The 18,001-nt window shown below is 48.4% G+C and overlaps 1 long non-coding RNA gene across 1 annotated transcript in view; it reads left to right on the forward strand.

Moving 5' to 3' along the window:
* The window catches only part of LOC144339617 (uncharacterized), a 37,071-nt gene extending 25,742 nt beyond the window's left edge, over positions 1–11,329 (forward strand). Inside the window, exon 3 of the long non-coding RNA XR_013414862.1 lies at positions 11,185–11,329. This is a non-coding gene — a long non-coding RNA (uncharacterized LOC144339617). The remainder of the gene's footprint in view (positions 1–11,184) is intronic.
* Positions 11,330–18,001: the final 6,672 nt, after the last annotated feature.

An 18,001-nucleotide genomic window follows, 5' to 3' on the forward strand; every position in this document is an offset into this window, starting at 1 on the left:
GTTTAACTAATCATGCCTAGGTAACAAAGCCCCCATAAAACCCCAGAAATAAAGGGTTTGAAGAGCTTCTGGATAGGTGAACACGTGGAGGATCCTGGGAGAGGGCCTTGAAGCCGCGCGCCCCTTCTCACATGGCTTCCCATTCGAGTTTCTCTGTATCCTTCGTAATACCTTTTTTTTTTTTTTTTTTTTTTGAGACAGAGTGTCACTCCATTACCCAGGCTAGAGTGCAGTGGCACAATCTTAGCTCACTGCATCTTCTGCCTCCTGGGTTCAAGCAATTCTCATGCCTCCGCCTTTCAAGTATCATTACAGGCATGTGCCACCACACCCAGCTAATGTTTTTTTCTTTTTTTTTTTGAGACGGAGTCTCCCTCTTGTTGCCCAGCCTGGAATGAAATGGCGCGATCTCGGCTCACTGCAGCCTCTATCTCCTGGGTTCAAGTGATTCTCCTACCTCAGCCTCCCAAGCAGCTGGGATTACAGGCATACCCCACCACGCCCAGCTAATTTTTGTATTTTTAGTAGAGATGGGGTTTCGCCATGTTGGCCAGGCTGGTCTCAAACTCCCAACCTCAGGTGATCTGCCCGCCTCAGCCTCCCAAAGTGCTGGGATCACAGGGGTGAGCCACCACACCCGGCCTCTGTAATAGCATTTGTAATAAACTGGTGAACGTGTTTTCCTGAGTTCTGTGAGCTGCTCCAGCAAATGTATGGGATCCACAGTGTGGGGCCTGGGAACTCGGGTTGATAGCTGGCTGGTCAGAAACTCCGGAGGCCTGGACTTGTGATTAGTTCGGGGAGGCAGTTTTGGGGACTGAGTCCTCCACATATAGAATCTGACACCATCCCCAGGGAGACGTGACAGAATTAAGCTGGAGGACCCCACTTGGTGTCTGCCACTGCAGAACTGACCACGTGCTTGGTGGAGGGGAGAAATGCCCTCAACATTTGGTCACAGAACGTCTTGAACCTACAGAAGTTTTCTGTGTTCACTGTTGTGGTGTGAGAGGAGGCCAGGGGTGGTGGCTCACACCTGTAATCCCAACACTTTGGAAGGCTGAGGCAGGCAGATCACCTGAGGTCAGGAGTTTGAGACCAGCCTGACCAACAGGGTGAAACCTCAACTCTACTAAAAAAATAGAAAAATTAGCCACACGTGGTGGCGTGTGCCTGTAGTAATCCCAGCTACTCGGGAGGCTGAGGCAGGAGAATCACTTAAACCTGGGAGGCAGAGGCTGCAGTGAGCTGAGATCACACCACTGCACTCCAGCCTGGGTGACAGAACGAGACCCTGTCTCAAAAAAAAAAAAAAGAAAAAAAGAGGAGAGGGAAAACACAGTAAATGCTTTTTGCACTCACAAAAACACAGCACATGAACCCCGCAGGTGACACAGAGAAGGTGAGTGAGGGATGGCCATGAACATTTCGTGTGGCCTGGACTCAGTGGGGACAAGGAGCAGCACGGGGAGGTGGGTGGGCGGGGCAGGGCACTCTGAGGGGAGCTATGGTGCCAGCCAGACTGACCAGCACTCACTGTGCGCCTGGCTTGGGCCCAGGCTGGTGGAGTATAGGAAAGAAAGGGGGCAGTAACCCAGGTGGGGCACAGCACATGCCAGAGCTACGGCACATGGGCAAGAATTGGAAAATGACACTGGAGGAAGTGGAGAAGGCAGGGCTCGGGTTGTTCTTAAAGGATGGTTAGGAGCCGGGCGCGGTGGCTCAAGCCTGTAATCCCAGCACTTTGGGAGGCCGAGACGGGCGGATCACGAGGTCAGGAGATCGAGACCATCCTGGCTAAAACGGTGAAACCCCGTCTCTACTAAAAAATACAAAAAAACTAGCCGGGTGAGGCGGCGGGCGCCTGTAGTCCCAGCTAATCGGGAGGCTGAGGCAGGAGAATGGCCTGAACCCGAGAGGCGGAGCTTGCAGTGAGCTGAGATCTGGCCACTGCACTCCAGCCTGGGCAACAGAGCAAGACTCCGTCTCCAAAAAAAAAAAAAAAAAAAAAAAAAAAGGATGGTTAGGATCTGAGAGGCTTCACTGAGAAAAATGAAGCAGAAGCTACTGAAAACTAGGGAGCTGATCTCAGCTCACTGTAGCCTCTGCCTTCTGCTTCAAGCAATTCTCCTGACTCCGCCTCCCGAGTAGCTGGGATTACAGATGCTCACCACCACACCCAGCTAATTTTTGCATTTTTAGTAGAGACGGGGTTTCGCCGTGTTAGCCTGGCTGATCTTGAACTCCTGACTGACCTCAGGTGATCCACCTGCTTCGGCCTCCCAAATTGCGGGGATTACAGGCCTGAGCCACCATGCCCGGCCCTCACCTGCTTTTGATTTTGCATGGAGTTCATTCTCACATACTGCTCCAATGTCTCATACGTCGCATGCCAGGAGCTGTTCAATTTCTTTTTTCTTTTTTGAAACGGAGTTTCCCTCTTATTGTCCAGGCTGGAGTGCAATGTCGCCATCTTAGCTCACCACAACCTCCACCTCCTGGGTTCAAGCAATTCTCCTGCCTCAGCCTCCCGAGTAGCTGGGAATACAAGCGTGTGCTACTACACTCTAGTAATCTTGTATTTTTTGTAGAGATGGGAGTTTTCCATGTTGGTCAGGCTGGTCTTGAACTCCCGACCTCAGGTGATCCGCCCACCTCAGCCTCCCAAATACGCATAAGCCACCATGCCCAGCCGGAACTGTTCAAATATTATATTAGTGTGCACTCTAATTAGTCTCCAAATCACTCCAGTTTATTAACTGATAAAAGCCAATTCTAGGGCTGGGGCCAGTGGCTCACTCCTGTAATCCCAGCACTTTGGGAGGCTGAGCCAGGTGGATCACCTGAGAAGATGCGTTTGAGACCAGCCTGGCCAACATGGTGAAACCCTGTCTTTACTAAAATTACAAAAAGTAGTTGGTGTGGCCCGGGCACGGTGGCTCACTCCTGTAATCCCAGCACTTTGGGAGGCTGAGGTAGGTGGATCACCTGAGGTTGGAAGTTCGAGACCAGCCTGGCCAACAAGGTGAAACCCCATTTCTACTAAAAATACAAAAATTGGCCGGGTGCGGTGACTGACACCTGTAATCCCAGCACTTTGGGAAGCTGAGGCGGGCAGATCATGAGGTCAGGAGTGAAACCCCATGTTTGTAAAAATATAAAAATTAGTTGGGCGTGGTGGCACGTGCCTGTAATCCCCGCTACTCAGGAGGCTGAGGCAGGAGAATCGCTTGACCCCGGGAGACAGAGGCTGCAGTGAGCCAAGATCATGCCACTGCACTCTAGCCTGGGCAACAGAGTGAGACTCTGTCTCAAAAAAACAAAAACAAAAACAAAAATTAGCTGGGCATGTTGGTGCACACCTGTAATCCCAGCTACTTGGAAGGCTGAGGCAGGACTATCACTTGAACCCGGGAGGTGGAGGTCGTAGTGAACCGAGATCATGCCATTGCACTCCAGCCTGGGCAACAAAGCAAGACTCAAAAAAAAAAAAAAATTAGTCAGGTATGGTAGCACGTGCCTGTATTCCCAGCTACTGGGGAGGCCAAGGCAGAAAAATTACTTGAACCCAGGAGGCAGAGGTTGCAGTGAGCCAAGATCTCACCACTGCACTCCAGCCTGGGTTACAGAGAGACACACTGTCTCAAAACAAAACAAAATTAAATTAAAAAAAAAAAAAGCTGGGTGAGGCCGGGCGCGGTGGCTCAAGCCTGTAATCCCAGCACTTTGGGACGCCAAGACGGACGGATCACGAGGTCAGGAGATCGAGACCATCCTGGCTAACACGGTGAAACCCCGTCTCTACTAAAAAAATACAAAAAACTAGCCGGGCGTGATGGTGGGCACCTGTGGTCCCAGCTACTTGGGAGGCTGAGGCAGGAGAATGGCGTAAACTCGGGAGGCGGAGCTTGCAGTGAGCTGAGATCCGGCCACTGCACTCCAGCCTGTACAACAGAGCCAGACTCCGTCTCAAAACAAACAAACAAACAAACAAAAATAGCTGGGTGTAGTGGTGCATACCTGTGGTCCCAGCTACTTAGGAGGCTAAGATGGGAGGATTGCTTGAGCCTCGGGGGGCACAGGTTATAGTGAACCCAGATCACATCACTGCACTCCTGCCGGGGTGACAGACTGAAAAGCTGAGACCCTGTCTCAAAAAAAACAAAGCCAGTTCTTCAAAGATGTAATTTTTTTTTTTTTTTTTTTTTTTTTTTGAGACGGAGTCTCTGTTGCCCAGGCTGGAGTGCAGTGGCCAGATCTCAGCTCACTGCAAGCTCCACCTCCCGGGTTTACGCCATTCTCCTGCCTCAGCATCCAGAGTAGCTGGGACTACAGGCGCCCGCCACCTCGCCCGGCTAATTTTTTTGTATTTTAGTAGAGACGGGGTTTCACCATGCTAGCCAGGATGGTCTCGATCTCCTGACCTCGTGATCCGCCCGTCTTGGCCTCCCAAAGTGCTGGGATTACAGGCTTGAGCCACCGCACCCGGCCCAAAGATGTAATTTACTTTTCTTTTCTTTTCTTTTTCTTGTTTTGAAATAGGGCCTCACTCTGTCACCCAGAATGGAGTGCAGTGGCATAATCTCAGCTCACCTCAGCCTCTGCCTCCCAGGCTCAAATGATTCTCCTGCCTCAGCCTCCCGAGCACCTGGGATTACAGGCATATGCCACTACACTGGGCTAATTGTTGTATTTTTAGTAGAGATGGGGTTTCACCATGTTGGCCAGGCTGGTCTTGAACTCCTGACCTCAAATGATCCACCTGCCTCAGCTTCCCAAAGTGCTGGGATTACAAGCATGAGCCATCGAGCCCGGCCTTCTTTTTAATTTTATTTTAATTGAAATTATATATTTTTTTCTTTTTTGAGACAGTGTCTCACTTTGTTGCCCAGACTGCAGTGCAGTGGCATCATCCTCCCTACGCTCGGGTGATCCTCCCACCTTAGCCTCCAGAGTAGCTGGGACTACAGGTGTGTGCCACCATGCCCAGCTAATTTTTGTATTTTTTTGTAGAGACAGGATTTCACCATGTTGCCCAGGTTGGTCTTGAACTCCTGGGTTCAGGGGACCCTCCTACCTTGGCCTCCCAAAGTGTAGGGATTACAGGCATGAGCCACCGCACCCAGCCCAAATATCTAATTTCTCAATGAGGTCAATGAACAGTTGAAACACAATTAACTGGTTGGGCTCCATGGCTCACACCTGTAGTCCTAGCACTTCGGGAGGCCAAGGCAGGAGGACTGCTTGAAGCCAGGAGTTTGGGACCAGCCTGGACAACATAGTAAGACCTGGCTCTACAAAAATAAAAACAAAAATATTCCATGCACAAAAACTACAGCAACAATAGAGAAATATGCTGCCAGGCATGGTGGCTCATGCCTGTAATCCCAGCACTTCGGGAGGCCAAGATGGGTGGATCACCTGAGGTCAGGAGTTTGAGACCAAATAGTGAAACCCTATCTCTACTAAAAACACAAAAATTAGCCGGGCGTGGTGGCAGGCGCCTCTAATCCCAGCTACTCGGTAGGCTGAGGCAGGAGAATCGCCTGAACCCAGGAGGTGGAGGTTGTGGTGAGCCAAGATCGCACCATTGCACTCCAGCCTAGGCAACAAGAGTGAAACCCCGTCTCAAAAAATTAAAAAAAAAAATTTAAAATGGAGAAATATGATGAGCCCCAGCTCAACAGGGCAAGTGACCAATGGAAGAGAACAAAGCCTTGGGGAGCCTGGATGGGGAGAGCAAGAGAAGGCTCTGGGTCCCTGACGGACAACGACTGTACCTGAGCCAGGTGTGCTCAGACAGGCGAGGAAGCTCGATGAGCAGGAACTCCAATACCATGGTGTGTGCGGGTGGCACTGGACATGGGGTTACCTGCCCTGGGACAAGATGATACTTTCTGAGCTTTGGGACCTGGGCTGGTTAATTTTATGTGTCAATGTGGCTAGGCTATGGTGCCCGGCTCAGTGGTCACAGAGCACCCTAGATGTCTCTGTGAAGATGTTTTTAGATGGGATTAACATTTTACTAAGTAGATTTGAGTGAAGCAGGTTACCCTCCATAATGTGCGTGGGCCTCATGCATCCATTTAAGGCCTGCAGAGAAAAGACTGAGGTTTCCTAAGAAGGAAGGAATTCTGCCTCCAGACTGCCTTTGAATTGAGACTCGCTGCAACATCATCTCTTGCTAGAATTTCCAGCCTGCCCTGCAAATTTCAGACTTGCCAGTCTCAATTCTTAAAATAAATCTCTCCCTCTCTCACTATCTATGTACATCTATCTCCATCCTATCGGTTCGGTTTCTCTGGAGGACCCTGACTAATGCAGGACGCATTCTTGTCTTGGGGCCCTCACAATGGCATATGATTTAGTGACATTTACCCACACATGGCACCATTGCCTGCTTTCCCACTGTGGACACCAAGGCTGCTGTAGGACGATCCTGGAGGGCCCATGCTCCCAATGACCTCTCACCCTTGGCCCTTCCTAGCGGGACTGTGCAGCTAAAATCAGGCACAGAGAAGGTGCTTCCTAATCCCCGCGGTCCTTCTTCCTACCTGCCCACAGCCGTTCTATGTGGGCAGGTTGCCTTCCTGCCTGCACAGGCCCCCGGGCCTGGACACTCACTGGAGGGAATGTGCCCCATCTCAGCCTGGATGAGGAGTGGGGTAGGGGAGAGAAGAGGGAGGGACTGGAGGGATGGTGGGCCCCTCTCCAGGCTACAGACAAATGCCCAGAGGGAAGGGAGGCGAGTTGGTGCCCTGTATCCTGTGCCCGGGCAGCGCACAGTTAGCACAAAAAGGAGCATCAAGCTGAAAATATTCCTTTCTCTTCTTGCCCTCTCATTCTTGGCTGTTTTCCTAATCGTGCGAAATGAACGTTTACCATCTTGTGATGTATTTGAGAACACAGTTACTGTTCCTTTTTTTTCTTTCTTTTCTTTTTTTTTTTTTTAGACGGAATCTCCCTTAGTCACCCAGGTTGGAGTACAGGGCGTGGTCTCAGCTCACTGCAACCTCCGCCTCCTGGGTTCAAGCGATTCTTCTGTCTCAGCCTCCTGAGTAGCTGGGATTACAGGTACATGCCACCACACCCAGATAATTTTTGTATTTTTTTTTTTTTTTTTTTTTTTGAGACGGAGTCTTGCTCTGTTGCCCAGGCTGGAGTGCAGTGGCCAGATCTCAGCTCACTGCAAGCTCCGCCTCCTGGGTTCACGCCATTCTCCTGTCTCAGCCTCCCAAGTAGCTGGGACTACAGGCGCCCGCCACCTCGCCCGGCTAGTTTTTCGTATTTTTTAGTAGAGACGGGGTTTCACCATGTTAGCCAGGATGGTCTCGATCTCCTGACCTCGCGATCCGCCCATCTCGGCCTCCCAAAGTGCTGGGATTACAGGCTTGAGCCACCGCGCCCGGCCAATTTTTGTATTTTAATAGAGATGGGGTTTCACCATGTTGCTTAGGCTGGTCTTTCCTTTCTATTTTCAAAAGAGACAGTTTCTGCCATGTTGCCCAGGCTAGTCTCTAACTCCTGAGCTCAGGCAATCGGCCTGCCTCAGCCTCCCAAAGTGCTAGGATTACAGGTGTGTGCCACTGTGTCGAGCCAACACGGTTGGTGTTTCTACTACATATTTTCTTTTCTTTCTTTCTTTCTTTTTTTTCTTTTTTTAAGACGGAGTTTTGATCGTGTAACCCAGGGAGGAAGGCAGTGTCCTGATCTCTGCTCACTACAACCTCCACCTCCCGGGTTCAAGCCAATCTCCTGCTGTAGCATCCCAAAGAGCTGGGATTACAGGCATGCACCATCACACCTGGCTAATTTTTGTATTTTTAGTAGAGACAGGGTTTCACCATGTTGGCCAGGCTGTTCTTTTTTTTTTTTTTTTTTTTTTTTTTTTGAGACGGAGTCTCGCTCTGTCACCCAGGCTGGAGTACAGTGGCCGGATCTCAGCTCACTGCAAGCTCCGCCTCCCGGGTTTACGCCATTCTCCTGCCTCAGCCTCCCGAGTAGCTGGGACTACAGGCGCCCGCCACCACGCCCGGCTAATTTTTTTTGTATTTTTAGTAGAGACGGGGTTTCACCGTGTTAGCCCGGATGGTCTTGAACTCCTGACCTCATGATCCGCCTGTCTCGGCCTCCCAAAGTGCTGGGATTACAGGCTTGAGCCACCGCGCCTGGCCGCCAGGCTGTTCTTGAACTCCTGACCTAAGGTGATCCGCCCACCTCGGCCTCCCAAAGTGCTGGGATTACAGGTGTGAGCCATTGCAAACAGCCCTCTTACAACGTATTTTCTTTTTTTTTTTTTTTTTTTTTTTTGAGACGGAGTCTCACGCTGTTGCCCAGGCTGGAGTGCAGTGGTGCGATCTTGGCTCACTGCAAGCTCCGCCTCCTGGGTTCACGCCATTCTCCTGCCTCAGCCTCCTGAGTAGCTAGGACTACAGGCGCCCGCCACCGCGCCTGGCTAATTTTTTGTATTTTTAGTAGAGACGGGGTTTCACTGTGGTCTCGATCTCCTGACCTTGTGATCCGCCCGCCTCGGCCTCCCAAAGTGCTGGGATTACAGGCTTGAGCCACCGCGCCCGGCCTACAACGTATTTTCAATGAGGATAGAAAGAAGCTTGCAGGGCCAAGCACGGTGGCTCACACCTGTAATCCCAGCACCTTGGGAGGCCGAGGCAGGCGGATCATGAGGTCAGGAGTTCGAGACCAGCCTGGCCAAGATGGTAAAACCCCGTCTCTACTAAAAATACAAAAATTAGTTGGGCGTGGTGGCGAGCACCAGTAATCCCAGCTACTCGGGAGGCTGAGGCTGAGAATTGCTTGAAACCTGGAGGCGGAGGCTGCAGTGAGCCGAGATCGTGCCACTGTACTCCAGCCTGGGAGAGTGAGACTCCATCGGAAAAAAAAAAAAAAAAAAAGGAAGGAAGGAAAGAAGGAAGGAAGAAAGGAAGGAAGGAGAAAGAAAGCAAGCTTGTGGGCTTGGTCTGGACGGGGCCCTCTTGTTTCCCGCCTGTGTAACTAGACTGCACCTTTCTTACATATACGAGTAATACTGTCCCTACCTCCACATATCGTAGCATCTACAAGTACATTTTTGTGTATGTGTAATTATCAGTCAGGATCAGTGGAAAAGGAACAGAATGTGTTCACAGAATTCTAGAGATGGGAGAAATCTCTCCAGCTCCTTTTACATGGGAGAAAACCACTGGGCATGTTGAAGACGGGCTCCAGGCCCGGGTCTTCATCCTGCCAGAGCTCTTCTCTTTTAACTGTGTAGGGGAGGGAAAATCGCTCATTTTCTTCTACCTTCCGGGTTCTCACTGGGGACCCTGCTACAAAAGACAAATTAGTCGGACGCGGTGGCTCACGCCTGTAATCCCAGCACTTTGGGAGGCTGAGGCGGGTGGATCACTAGGTCAGGAGATTGAGACCATCCTGGCGAACACGGTGAAACCCCGTCTCTACTAAAAAATACAAAAAACTAGCCTGGCGAGGTGGTCAGGAAATCAAGACCATCCTGGTTAACACAGTGAAACCCCATCTCTACTAAAAATACAAAAAAAAATTAGCCGAGCGTGTTGGTGGGCGCCTGTAGTCCCAGCTACTCGGGAGGCTGAGGCAGGAGAATGGCGTGAAACTGGGAGGCGGAGCTTGCAGTGAGCCGGGATCGCGCCACTGCACTCCAGCCTGGGTAACTGAGCAAGACTCCATCTCAAAAACAACAACAACAAAAAGACAAATTAACGGGGAAAGATGGATGTTTACTAACATGTATCTTTCAGGCATATGTGGAGAAACTCGGGGATGAGTCAATTTAAAGAGGTGACATAGAATTTGGGCTTCTGCTGGAAGTGTTGGCTCACACCTGTCATCCCAGCCCTTTTGAAAACACCTTTGCAAAAATTGAAAGTGAGTCAATCATTACAGTGAAAGACATCTGGCCTAAGTCCATCTTACTTCTAACCTCCAAGCTGTCCTTGTTTGTTCCTGGGTGAAGGCCGAACTAACTCTGGGAGGAACTTAGTTTATGGTTTCGCTTTGAAACAAAGAGGATAGGGCCGGGCGCGGTGGCTCAAGCCTGTAATCCCAGCACTTTGGGAGGCTGAGACGGGCGGATCACTAGGTCAGGAGATTGAGACCATCCTGGCGAACACGGTGAAACCCCGTCTCTACTAAAAAATACAAAAAACTAGCCTGGCGAGGTGGCGGGCGCCTGTAGTCCCAGCTACTCGGGAGGCTGAGGCAGGAGAATGGCGTAAACCCGGGGGGCGGAGCTTGCAGTGAGCTGAGATCCGGCCACTGCACTCCAGCCCGGGCGACAGAGCCAGAGTCCGTCTCAAAAAAAAAAAAAAGAGGATAGAACCCTTTCCCAAAACAAACCCCCTTCCTACCTGGGGACTAGATTGCCTTTGCAGGACTAACAAATTAGCCACAAGATTATAAATTATTGTTCAGGAGTCTTGCAGCTAGAGGCTGCAAGATTCTAAATCTCCCAGATTGCTCCTGGGAATAATATCACTACTGTCAAACCTAAGGTCATATTTTGCAGACCCTGCACTCGATGGGTTAGCTGGCACCACCCATACCAAAAAACTGCCTCATGGGGTCTTCTGACCTCCTCCCAGGAACCAACTCAGCCCAAGAGGAAGCCTCAACTTCCTGTAATTTCATCTCCGACCCGACAAATCAGCACTCCTGACCCATGGCTCCCTACCCACCAAATTATCCTTAAAAACTCTGATCCCCAGCCAGGCGCAGTGGCTCACGCCTGTAATCCCAACACTTTGGGAGGCCGAGGTGGGTAGATCACTTGAGGTCAGGAGTTCAAGACTAGCCTGGCCAACATGGTGAAACCCCGTCTCAACTAAAAATACAAAAATTATCAGCCTGTCTAACATGGCGAAACTCTGTGTCTACTAAAAATACAAAAATTAGCTGGGCATGGTGGTGGGCACCTGTAATCCCAACTACTCGGGAGGCTGAGGCAGGAGGATCGCTTGAAGCTGGATGGCGGAGGTTGCAGTGAGCCGAGATCACGCCACTGCACTCCAGCCTCAGGGATAGAATGAGACTCTGTCTCAAAAAAAAAAAAAAAAAAAAAAGGCCAGGCGCGGTGGCTCACACCTGTAATCCCAACACTTTGGGAGGCAGAGGCAGGTGGATCACCTGAGATCAGGAGTTCGAGACCAGCCTGATCAACATGGAGAAACCCTGTCTCTACTAAAAATGCAAAATAGCCAGGCGTGGTGGTGCATGCCTATAATCCCAGCTACTGGGGAGGCTGAGACAGGAGAATCACTTGAACCCAGGAGGTGGAGATTGTGGTGAGCCGAGATCGTGCGTGCACTCCAGCCTAGGCACACAGAGCAAGACTCTATCTCAAAAAATAAATAAATAAATAAAATAATAATCATCATCCTATGCCAAGAGGTGCATTTGAAGTGCATATTCTGGCCGGCTACAGAGGGGTGTACCCTTGCACTACTTTCAGTATGAACCAGGACAACGAAGTCTTGCCTGAGAAAGATATTTAGAGGCTTAATAGCTTGACAGAAATAACACCATTAGCTCAACTTTTGCTGGTGTGACCTTAACAGGTCTGTTGCCTGATGCCCAAGTCCAAACACCGATCGAGGGTTGCAGCAGAGAGAGAAAGGCGTGGTCCTAAGGCTGTGGAATGCAGAGAGGAGAGGACACCTTAAAGCTGCTTCCCTCAGGAGTCTGGGGCTGGGGATCTTAAGCGGTTTGAAGTGGACCAAGGTGTGGACATCACTGATTGGTTGAGAAATGCAGGTTGGAGACGGAGAGACACCTGGATTCTCACGTTGACTTGGTTCCTCTGTGAAGGGCTTTAAACCGGTTAGTTAGTGTCAGCCATTCTGCTGGAATTCAGAATCTGAAAAACATCTTCTTAAGCAATTCTTTTTTTTTTTTTTTTTTGAGACGGGTTTTGCTCTTGTTGCCCAGGCTGGAGTGCAGTGGTGCAATCTCAGCTCACTGCAACCTCTGCCTCCCAGGTTCAATCGATTCTCCTGCCTCAGCCTCCAGAGTAGCTAGGATTACGTGCACGCACCACCACGCCCGGCTAATTTTGTATTTTCAGTAGAGACAGGGTTTCTCCATGTTGGTCAGCTGGTCTTGAACTCCTGACCTCAGGTGATCTGCCCACCTCAGCCTCTCAAAGTGCTGGGATTACCGGCGTGAGCAACTGCGCCCGACCTTGCATTTTTAGTAGAGACAAGGTTTCACCATATTGGCCAGGCTGGTCTCAAACTCCACCTCAAGTGACCTGCCTGCCTCATTCTCCCAAAGTGCTGGGATTACAGGCATGAGCCACCACGCCCGGCCTACATCTTAAGCAATTCTTAAACAAAGCTTTATGATTCTAACGTCAGAGATCCTATCTATGGGAACAATGGGGGTGCAAATGGTCAGTATCTATGGCTACAGGACTTTCAGCTACAAGGAAGTGGGCTAAAGTGCAGCCTGATTAATGCTTAGTTACAAGAACCCGAAAGTATCTGAGTCAGGTCTCAACTAATTTAGAAAGTTTATTTTGCCAAGGTTTGCTGTTTTGTATTTTTAAGATGGAGCGTCTCTCTGTCGCCCAGGCTGGAGTGCAGTGGCGCCGTCTCAGCTCACTGCAAACTCCTTCTCTCGAGTTCAAGCGATTCTCCAGCCTCAGCCTCCTGAGTAGGCAGGATTACAGGTGTGCACCACCACGCCCAGCTAATGTTTGTATGTTTGTATTTTTAGTAGAAACGAGGTTTCACCATGTTGTCCAGGCTGGATGTTTTGCCAAGATTCAAGGACATGCCTGAGACCCAGCCTCACGAGGTCCTGAGTATATGTGCCCCACGCGATCATGGCATAGGTTGGTGTTTACATTTTAGAGAGACATGATATGAATACTGAGGGTTAGAAACAATAGAAAAGAAACAAAAAAGAAAAAGAAAGACGTGAAACGTCAATCAATGTGTGTAAGATGTACAGTGGTTGGGTCTAGAAAGGCAGGACAACTCGAAGCGGGGGCTTCCAGGTCATAGGAAACGAGACACAAGGTTGTATTCTTTTTTTTTTTTTTTTTTTTTTTATTTAAGATGGAGTCTCTCTCTGTTGCCCAGGCTGGAGTGCAGTGGCACCACCTTGGCTCACTGTAACCTCGGCCTCCTGGGTTCAAGGGATTCTCCTGCCTCAGTCTCCCCAGTGGCTGGGATTACAGGCGCCCGCCACCACACCCGGCTAATTTTGCATTTTTAGTAGAGACAGGGTTTCACCGTGTTGGCCAGGCTGGTCTTGACCTCCTGGCCTGAAGGGATCCACCCACCTGGGCCTCCCAAATTGCTGGGATTGCAGACAGGAACTACTGTGCCTGGTCAAAAGTTTGCATTTTCTTCAGTCCTTGATCCGCCTTTCCCTGAATACACAATTTACATGTGAGAGGTGGGTAGAGGAATAGTCGCTTGTGCCTTAGTCTGGCTCAGTGAATCTACATTTTTGCATAAACAATAGGGCATTTGTGTTGGAGAGATAAGCCAAAAATAATAAATAATAAATAAATAAACAAACAATCGGGCAGAGGAAGCAATCAGATAGATGTTTGTCACAGGTCACCAGAGGGCTGACTTTGAATTCTGTCCTTTGTCCCACACCTGTGAAGATGAGCTACCAACTTACCTCGCCAGGTAAAATTCAAAAGAACCATTTTAAAGTAAACATCTTGAGGTCCCCAAGGAACATCCCTGTGGGGGAAATGGTGAGGAAGGTAAGTAGCTTCCAGTTATCTTCCTAGCAATCTTGCTTAGGAATAAAGGGGGAGGCAGGTTTGCCGGAGGCAGCGTGGGGTCCTGAGATGGACTTTCTTTTCACAGTTATAACTATATTTCTGTCCAGAACCAGGTGTGAATTCTTGTTAACCCTGGGGGACAGTTTCACTAGTTATATTAAAAAAAAAAAAATTTCAATGAGGAAAGATAATTCTAAAAGCAATATAAAATTTAGAAAAAAAAGTTTTCAAAGTCCTCTGAAAATCATTTTTTCTGTTTATACAAAGATTCTTTTTAAATTTTCTACCCTTTTTCTGTTTTTGAAGTTCATCACATGGAAGTATTTTTTAAATGTTCTTTTTCTTTTTCTTTTTTGAGATGGAGTCTCAGTCTGTCGCCCAGGCTGGAGTGCAGTGGAGAAATCTCATCTCACTGCAACCTCTGCCTCCCGGGTACAAGCAATTCTCCTGCCTCAGGCTCCCGAGTACCTGGGATTACAGGGGCCTGCCATCATACCCGGCTAATTTTTGTATTTTTAGCAGAGATGGGGTTTCATCATGTTGGTCAGGCTGATCTAAATCTCCTGACCTCGTGATCTGCCAGCCTTGGCCTCCCAAAGTGCTGGAATTACAGGCATGAGGCACCACACCCAGCCTGCATTTTTTTGTTTAGTAGAGACGTGGTTTCACTGTGGTGGCCAGGCTGTTCTCAAACTCCTGACCTCGTGATCCGCCTGCCTTGGCCTCCCAAAATGCTGGGACTGCAGGCGTGAGCCACCCCACCCAGCCATACATTTTATTTTTCATTTCCTTGTTTTGCTTTGTTTTTGAAATGATTCTCCTTTAAGCCATACTTACATCATCTTGTTATCCCAAGACCGAATGGTTTTTTAAACAAAGATAAGCTTCAGCTGCGCTCTTGTTTTAAACATCAGTGCTCCTGAATTACCAAAGACTTCTGTATACCCATGTTTTATGTTGTTTAAAAAAGAGAGGACCAGACTGAGAGAAGAGAGACAGACCCTCTCATGTTGTTTTATATTGTTTTATACTCAAAAAAGGAAAGGAAAGCAAAACAAAAGGCAGGTAGCTGGGCACCTAGGAACCAGACCTGAAGCCAAGGAACCAGACCGGAAACCAGGCCTGGGCCTGCTTGATCTAAGCCTGGTAGTTAAAGATCGACCCCTGACCTAACCGGTTATGTTATCTATAGATTCCAGACATTGTATGGAAGGACATTGTGAAACCTCCCGTTCTGTTCTGTTTCACTCTGACCACCAGTGCTCGCAGCCCCCGTCACGTACCCCCTGGCTTGCTCAATCGATCAGGACCCTCTCATGCGGACCCCCTTAGAGTTGTGAGCCCTTAAAAGGGACAGAAGTTAAGCACCTGACGAGCTCGGATTTGAAGACGCTAGCAGGCCGATGCTCCCAGCGGATTAAAGCCACTCCCTTCACTATCTCGGTGTCTGAGGGGTTTTGTCTGCGGCTGGTCCTGCTACATTTCTTGGTTCCCTGATCGGGAAGCGAGGTGATGAACAGACAGTCGAGGCAGCTCCTTAGGCGGCTTTAGCCTGCCCTTTGGAACATCCCTGCGGGGGACTGCAACCAGCCCGAGCGACGCGGATCCTGAGAGCGCTCCTGGGTAGGCATTTGTCCTGGTGGGACGCCTCCCCAGAGCAATGTGTGGCAGGCCCCCGTGGAGGATCAACGCAGTGGCTGAACACTGGCAAGGAACTTGCACTTACAGTTCAGACATCTGAAACTTGGTAAGACTAGTCTTTGTAACTTGCCCACTCCATTTGAGTGGAAGCGTGGCCTGATCACCCACGGCATGCCACGGCGTGCCTTTATTGGCACTTTGGTTTTGGTTTTGACTTGGTTTGAATTGCTTGACAGGACTGGTCTTGGGAACTTGCCTATTCCACTTGAGTGGAAGCGTGGCCTGATCACCCAGTGTGCCTGTACCGGCACTTTGGTTTTTGTTTTTGACTTGACTTGGATTGCTTGATACTTTGGTTTTGGTTTTGACCTGGCTTGGATTTCTTGATACTCTGATTTTGGTTTTGATTCTGGTTTGGCGTAAACTGTAAAAGTGTGTGTGTGTACCCTTTTCACCCGTTCTTTGTTTTGTGGTGTGCGTGTGGTGTAAGCATGGTGTTTTGTCTCAAGGAGACATGGGTCAGGCACAAAGTAAGCCCACCCCACTAGGAACTATGTCGAAAATTTTCAAGAAAGGATTTAAGGGAGATTGTGGTGTTACTATGACACCAGGAGAACTTAGAACTTTGTGTGAAATAGACTGGCCAGCGTTAGAGGTGGGTTGGCCATCAGAAGGAAGCCTGGACAGGTCCCTTGTTTCAAAGGTATGGCACAAGGTAACCTGTAAGCCAGGGCACCCAGAACAGTTTCCATACATAGAAACTTAGTTACAGCTGGTTTTAGAATGCCTTCCCCTGCACAGTAGTTAAGAGAAGAGCAGCATAAGCGGCTGGCAGAGGCGAGGAAAGACCAACAGAGAGAAAGACAGGAAGAGACAGAGGCAAAAGGAAAGTCAAAGAGAGAAAGGAAAAGAAAGAGAGAAATATACAAGTAGTTAAGAAAAAAACAGTATACCCTATTCCTTTAAAAGCCAAGGTAAATTTAAAAACCTATAATTGATAATTAAAGGTATTCTCTGTAACCCGGTAACATTCTAATACCACTTTGTTGTCAGTGTAAACAAGGGCGTATCCCAAAAGCACTGAGGCCTTCCTATTAAAAATCCTTAACCCAGTAACCCGTGGATGGCCCAGATGCGTTCAATCTGTAGCGGCAGCTGCTTTGCTAACAGAAAAAAAAAAAAAAAAGGCCATCTATACCAATTCTAAGTTAATTTAGACTAAACAAGGTCTTATTAATAGCAAAGGATAATTGAAATCTCAAACTTACAAGGTTTTCAACAAAAGTTTGCTAAAAGTTAACAGTATAACATGTAACTTCTAATCTTGTGGTCTTAGACAGTCTAGTCCACAGACATAAAGAAAGTTCACTTTAAAAAAAAAATGATTGTCTTCAAAAAAAAAAGAAAAAAATAACTGGTTGTTTAAAGAAAGAAATGTTTTGGCCGGGCGCGGTGGCTCAAGCCTGTAATCCCAGCACTTTGGGAGGCCAAGACGGGCGGATCACAAGGTCAGGAGATCGAGACCATCCTGGCTAACACCGTGAAACCCCGTCTCTACTAAAAAAAAATACAAAAAATTAGCGGGGCGTGGTGGCGGGCGCCTGTAGTCCCAGCTACTCGGGAGGCTGAGGCAGGAGAATGGCATGAACCCGGGAGGCGGAGCTTGCAGTGAGCCGAGATCACGCCACTGCACTCCAGCCTGGGCGACAGAGCAGACTCCATCTCAAAAAAAAAAAAAAAAAAAAAAAAAAAAGAAAGAAATGTTTGTAATAAGTCAGAAAATTAAGACATGTCAAAGAATTGTCTGTGAAAGTCATGAAAGAAAAAATGTTATAAAAAAATTTTATGCAAAAAATATCATACAATTTAAAAGTAATAAGGCCTCCTTGGCCGGCTGTGGTGGCTCAAGCCTGTAATCCCAGCACTTTGGGAGGCCGAGACGGGCGGATCACGAGGTCAGGAGATCGAGACCATCCTGGCTAACACGGTGAAACCCCATCTCTACTAAAAAAATACAAAAAATTAGCTGGGCGAGGTGGCGGGCACCTGTAGTCCCAGCTACTTGGGAGGCTGAGGCAGGAGAATGGCGTAAACCCGGGAAGCGGAGCTTGCAGTGAGCTGAGATCCGGCCACTGCACTCCAGCCTGGGCGACAGAGTGAGACTCTGTCTCAAAAAAAAAAATAAAATAAAATAAGGTCTCCTGGGTACTATCGAAGAAACAGTTTATGTGCAACGTGTATAAGAAAAGTAAAATATATCTTTGGTAAAAGGATTATAAAGAGGCATAAGAATGTGGATTTTTACCTACATTAAAAGTTTAAAAGAATTATTGTTTTAAAAGTTTAAGCAAGTTTTAATACGTTAATTGTAAAAAAAAAATTCTGTGTATAAACATATTAGCTAAAGTTAAAAAGGTATCATCCAGTTTTTCTGTGAACTGGACATTAAAGTAAAAATACAGCAGGTTTTTCTTAAAGCACTAACCTGCTCTTTAACAAAGATTATAAAAGGTTAAAAAGTGTCTATGAAAATCTTACCTTATAGTCCAACATTAAAAATTGAATAAATATGTATACAAA

This window comes from Macaca mulatta, chromosome 3 (assembly GCF_049350105.2).
Source record: "Macaca mulatta isolate MMU2019108-1 chromosome 3, T2T-MMU8v2.0, whole genome shotgun sequence".
Taxonomy (NCBI): Eukaryota; Metazoa; Chordata; class Mammalia; order Primates; family Cercopithecidae; genus Macaca; species Macaca mulatta.